Consider the following 7094-nt stretch of genomic DNA (forward strand, 5'->3'; position numbering starts at 1 on the left):
CCAAATTCTGACTCTACCATCTGAACGTCTCAACAGAAATCGAGACTCATCAGACCAGGCAACATTTTTCCAGTCTTCAACTGTCCAATTTTGGTGAGCTCGTGCAAATTGTAGCCTCTTTTTCCTATTTGTAGTGGAGATGAATGGTACCCGGTGGGGTCTTCTGCTGTTGTAGCCCATCCGCCTCAAGGTTGTGTGTGTTGCGGCTTCACAAATGCTTTGCTGCATACCTCGGTTGTAACGAGTGGTTATTTCAGTCAAAGTTGCTCTTCTATCAGCTTGAATCAGTTGGCCCATTCTCCTCTGACCTCTAGCATCAACAAGGCATTTTCGCCCACAGGACTGCCGCATACTGGATGTTTTTCCCTTTTCACACCATTCTTTGTAAACCCTAGAAATGGTTGTGCGTGAAAATCCCAGTAACTGAGCAGATTGTGAAATACTCAGACCGGCCCGTCTGGCACCAACAACCATGCCACGCTCAAAATTGCTTAAATCACCTTTCTTTCCCATTCTGACATTCAGTTTGGAGTTCAGGAGATTGTTTTGACCAGGACCACACCCCTAAATGCATTGAAGCAACTGCCATGTGATTGGTTGATTAGATAATTGCATTAATGAGAAATTGAACAGGTGTTCCTAATAATCCTTTAGGTGAGTGTATATATTGAGAATAATAGAGGGCCCAACACAGATCCCTGCGGCACTCCATAGTTTACTGAAGTTATGATCGATTTTTTCTCCATTCAAATAGACAAAATGGTAGCGGTCTGATAAGTATGATCTAGGGCTGGGCGATTTTGCCTAAAAAAAAAATCTTCGATTTTTAAAGAAAAATTCGAGTTTCGATTCGATTTTCGATTTTTTTTTTCAATAAACTTAAAAAATGACTGCAGACATCAGATATTGTGTGAAAAGTGCAACTTTATTGCTATGACTGTCCTCAAGAGTTAAAATGCGTAGAATCCCAAAACAAAAAGTAAATGAGGCTCTGTCATTCAACAATTTCAAGCTTTAACCACTGATCTATATAGAATGACATTATATAGATCAGTGGCTTTAACCCAGGTTTAAGCAAAAGTGCAATAACTTCACAGTAGCTTACATTTTCTGTTCAAGAAATCAGATAATTACAAATTTTGTAACATATAACATTACAATTAAAAAAATAAACTCTTCTCAGTATAGTGTGAACTGAATATAAAAAATGAAACATGCATGTGGCAGACATAGCCTGCTCAAAGAGTGAACAAATGTAAACTTTTATCTATAACAACAAAACACCTCGCTTTTCGACAGAATAAATTGGCAGCATGTCTGTGGCAATATAAAACGTGATCGCCTCTGTAATCGCTTTCCATCGCGCTCCGTTCTTATAAGGCACACAGTTTGTAAAGCTCTCAGGAAGTGTAATTTGCTTTTAGCAGGTGTGTTAGAGGAGCCGTTTTCGCTACGGAGCCGGCTGCACTTCTCCCATTCTTCGCGATATTTATTCCTCAGGTGCCATGTTGTTTTGATTGTGTTACGCGCTTCTTTTAGTATCTATGGTTACGCGGGGCGGGGGCCGGCTGGCTCATATCGCGCTATGGTAACGCACAAGGACGAAACGCGGAAAAGTCCGAAAAAACTATTGTGGCAAAAAAACTCGAGTTTGCAAAATAAAAATCGTTTTACACTACAAAATCGATAAATCGATTAAATCGATTTTTTGCCCAGCCCTAGTATGATCTGAACCAGCTTAATGCTTGTCCTTGAACACCAGTATAATTTTGTAGTCGATCTAAGAGTATTGTATGATCTATAGTATCGAACGCAGCACTAAGATCAAGTAAAACTAGTATTGAGATACAGCCTTGGTCAGAAGCTAAAAGTAAATATTTTGTGTTTTTAACGAGCGCAGTTTCAGTGCTATGGTGCGGCCTGAATCCAGACTGAAACTTTTCATAGATGTAATTTTCTTGCAAGAAAGAGCCCAGTTGAGCTGACACAACTTCTTCTAGTATTTTAGACATAAATGGAAGATTTGAAATGGGTCTATAATTTGCTAGATTATTATGATCTAATTGTGGTTTCTTAATGAGAGGTTTTATAACTGCCAGTTTAAATGTTCTTGGAACATGACCTAAAGATAAAGACGAGTTAATAATATTGAGGAGAGGCTCTTCCACTACAGGTAACACTTCTTTCAATAGTTTAGTTGGTATAGGATCTAATAAACATGTTGTTGTTTTAGATGAAATGATAAGTTTATTTAACTCTTTTTGTTCTATAGTTGTAAAGCACTGTAATTGTTCTTGCGGGGTGATAATTGAGGCTGAATAATAAGGCGCGATTGAAGATTGAACATTTACAATTGTGGTTCTGATGTTTTCTATTTTCTCAGTGAAGAAGTTCATGAAATCATTACTACTAAACTGTAACGGGATATTTTGTTCGGGTGATGTCTGTTTATTTGTTAGTCTAGCCACGGTGTTAAATAAAAACCTTGGATTATTTTGGTTATTTTCTATTAGTTTGCGGAGGTGCTCAGCCCTGGCTGCTTTTAGGGCCTTTTTATAACGTGACATACTGTCTTTCCACGCGGTTCTAAAGACCTCTAAATTAGTTTGCTTCCATTTACGCTCTAAATTACGGGTTTCTCTCTTTAGAACACGCGTAGTATTGTTGTACCATGGTGCTTTAATTTTCTCTCTGACCTTTTTTAATCTAATGGGTGCAACAATATCCAGTGTTCCAGAGAGAATGGTGCTCATAGTGCAAGTTAGTTCTTCTAATTCGTCTGTTTGTTTGGGTTCAGGCAGCAGCTGAGACAGATTAGATAAGCAATTTGAGAAATTATCTATGGTGGATGGAAAGATTGTTCTGCCTGGTCGATAACGTGGCGCCGCATGACATATTACAGCAGTACGTAATATGCAAGTTACCATATAATGGTCAGTGACATCATCACTTTGTAGAATGATATCTATATCGGTTGGATCGGTTCCATATGATATAATTAAATCGAGTGTATGATTAAGACGATGAGTTGGTACGGTGACGTTTTGCTTGACCCCAAAGGAATTTAATAAATCTGTAAACACAGCCCCTAACGCATCATTTGGATTATCTACGTGTATGACAGGATTGCTCCTGTCTGCCTCGCTGCCTGCTGTGAGTGTGTTTGTTTGATTCGGTGCGATAAGCTCCGTCTTAGCCATATATTTCTTTGTTTTGAACCATCATTTTACTACCATTTCTAGTTGTTTATACTACTACATTTTACCCAACATCTCAGATTAACCTGACATCGCTAGCTTTTGTTATTAGTACTACTAGCACAAAACGCTAGTAATTCGCTAGCCTGTTAACGCGCCACCCGTGCGCTCAGCTATTTTATTTATTTATTTTTCTCTCGCGCGTCCGCGCCTTTGAGTTCATAAAAAGCTCAGGTGAGTAAGAATCACTCAACAAACACGGTGAGTAATGTCTTGTCCTGTTATTGTCACTTGCACTTCATGTCACATGTTTAGTATAGGCTTCTCTGTCGACAATATAGGATTTATATGTGATAAATGTAAGGAGACAGTTAGGTTGACAGAGAAGATTTCAGAATTAGAAACACGCATCCAAACTTTAATTGAGGATAGTAAGAGTGCTAGTGCTTTAGATGTTTTGGATGCGCATAGAATAGTGCACACTTTACATGAGTCGGTTCTGGCTGAAGTAGAGCCTGTGCAGCCGGGCAAATGGGTGACAGTGAGGGATCGCTCTAGTCGCGGATCTAAAAACCACTCTTCCGTTCCGATTACCATAACAAATCGATTTGCCCCGCTCAGTGAAACACCCACTGAGAATGATTGTGCCCTAGTTATTGGCGATTCTATTACACGGAACGTGAAAATAGAGACACCAACCACCATAGTCACATGTTTGCCGGGAGCCAGAGCGCCTGACATCAAAGCAAATTTAAAAGTGCTGGCTAATGCTAATCGTAAATTCTCTAAGATCATTATTCATGTCGGCACTAATGATGTTCGACTCCGCCAGTCGGAGATCACCAAAATTAATATTAAAGAGGTGTGTGAACTTGCAAGTACGATGTCAAGGACTGTAATTTGCTCTGGCCCCCTTCCTGTTCGCAGGAGTGATGAGATAGTTAGTAGATTGTGTTCGCTTAACGGTTGGCTGTCTAAGTGGTGTCCGCTTAATAATATAGAATTCATAGACAATTGGAAAAGTTTTTGGGGCAAACCTGACCTGTTGAAAAGAGATGGTATTCATCCCTCCTGGGATGGTGCTGCTCTTCTCTCTAGTAATATGGCTCATAGTCTTAGAGCTCAAACATGACAATCTGGGGCTCAGGTCAGGAAGCAGACAGACTGGCTTAACCGACTGTCTGCTAGCGGCCTCTCGTCACCAAGGTCAGATAAATCCCATCACATAGAGCCTCTTTCACCTAGATATCATCATATAGAGACTGTGTCTGTTCCCCGAATTTGGAAATCCAAAAAACGTTTAAACCCAACTAAGGTTAAAAATTTAATTGATGTTCAACAAATAAAAAACAGCTATAATACAGATGAGCAAATGCTAAAGCTTGGGTTGCTGAATATTCGATCGCTTACTTCAAAAGCACTCATTGTTAATGATATGATTTCAGATAATAACCTAGATGTGCTGTGTTTGACAGAAACCTGGCTAAAATCAAACGATTACATTACTTTAAATGAATCAACCCCGCAAGATTACTGTTATAAACATGAGTCTCGTCTGAAACGCAAAGGGGGTGGTGTTGCTGTAATCTATAGTAATAGTTTCAAAACCACTAAGAAATCAAGTTTTAAATATAATTCTTTTGAAGCATTGGTGCTTAATGTAAAAATATATAGTGTAAACGATAAATCACGTTTGAGATTTGTGCTGGCTACTGTATACAGGCCACCAGGGCACCATACAGACTTTATCAAAGAATTTGCGGACTTTCTATCAGAATTAATATTGACTGCAGATAAAGTACTAATTGTTGGTGATTTTAATATACACATCGATAATGAAAAAGATGCATTGGGATTGGCATTTAAAGACATTGTAAATTCAATTGGAGTTAGACAACACGTGTCAGGACCTACTCATCGTCGTAATCATACTCTAGATCTAATATTATCACGCGGAATAGATGTGGATGCCGTTGAAATTCTGCAGCAGAGCGATGACATCTCAGATCATTATCTAGTCTCGTGTAATTTGCATTTAGCCAAGGCTGCAAAGCCGACTCCGTGTTTCAAATATGTGAGACCTATCACTTCTGCTACTAAAGATTGCTTTATTAATAATCTTCCTAATCAGTTTCATCATCTCAGCATCTCAGATAGCTTAGAAGAACTAGATATTACAACAGAAACGTTTAACTCTCTCTTTTCCAGCACTTTAGACACAGTTGCTCCGTTGCGCTTAAAGAAGATTAAAGAAAATAGTCCAACGCCGTGGTACAACGAGCACACTCGGGCCCTTAAGAGAGCAGCCAGAAAAATGGAGCGCAACTGGAAGAAAACAAAACTAGAGGTATTTCGCATTTCATGGAAAGAGAGCTCAATTACTTACAGAGAGGCTTTAAAAGCTGCTAGATCTGCTTATTTTTCAACCCTATTAGAAGAAAATAAACATAATCCTAGGTATTTATTTGAAACGGTGGCTAAACTAACGAAAAATAAAGCTTCAAGCACCGAAGTTTCCAAGCAACACAGCAGTAATGACTTTATGAACTTCTTCACTTATAAGATTGATAATATCAGGGACAAAATTATAACTATGCAACCGTCTACTACAGTATCGCATCAGGCAGTGCATTGTAGTCTCCCTGAGGAAAAATTTGATTCATTCGTTGCTATAGGAGAGGAAGAATTTACTAAACTCATTAAATCATCTAAATCTACAACATGTATGTTAGACCCTATACCGACTAAGCTACTGAAAGAAATACTTCCAGAGGTCATAGATCCTCTTCTTAATATCATTAATTCGTCTTTGTCTCTAGGATACGTACCAAAAAACTTTAAGCTGGCTTTGATTAAACCGCTTGTTAAAAAAACGCAACTTGATCCTTCAGAATTAGTCAATTACAGGCCGATCTCGAATCTACCTTTTCTGTCAAAGATATTAGAAAAGGCAGTATCCTCACAACTGTGTTCCTTTCTTGAAAGAAATGATATCTGCGAGGATTTCCAGTCCGGATTTAGACCGTACCATAGTACCGAAACAGCTCTCGTTAGAGTCACAAATGATTTGCTCTTATCATCCGATCGTGGTTGTATCTCTCTATTAGTGTTACTCGATCTTAGCGCTGCATTTGACACCATCGACCACAACGTTCTTTTAAATAGATTAGAACATTATGTTGGCATTACAGGAAATGCACTAGCATGGTTTAAATCATACTTATCTGACCGTTATCAGTTTGTAGCAGTAAATGATGAGATGTCTCATCGATCACAGGTTAAGTATGGCGTACCACAAGGCTCAGTATTAGGACCGCTGCTGTTCACTCTGTACATGCTACCATTAGGAGATATCATTAGGAAACATGGAATTAGCTTTCACTGTTATGCTGACGATACTCAGCTCTATATTTCTTCAAAACCTAACGAAACTTATCAATTCACAAAATTAACGGAATGCATAGCGGATATAAAAAATTGGATGACTTGTAATTTCCTACTTCTAAATTCTGAAAAAACAGAGTTTCTAATTATTGGACAAAAAACTTCCTCGCGTAAAAATCTAGAATACTGTCTAACACTTGATGGCTGCTCTGTTAAGTCTTCGTCGTTGGTTAGGAACCTGGGTGTGCTCTTTGATACCAATCTTTCATTTGAAAGTCACGTGTCTAGTATCTGTAAAACTGCATTTTTCCATCTTAAAAATATATCTAAATTACGTCATATGCTCTCATTGACAAATGCGGAACAATTAGTTCATGCGTTCATGACCTCAAGGCTAGATTATTGTAATGCTCTACTGGGTGGTTGCCCTGCACGCTTAATAAACAAACTACAGCTGGTCCAAAACGCAGCAGCTCGAGTTCTTACCAGAACCAGGAAGTATGACCATATTAG

This window comes from Scardinius erythrophthalmus (genome assembly GCF_964197995.2).
Source record: "Scardinius erythrophthalmus genome assembly, chromosome: 24".
Taxonomy (NCBI): Eukaryota; Metazoa; Chordata; class Actinopteri; order Cypriniformes; family Leuciscidae; genus Scardinius; species Scardinius erythrophthalmus.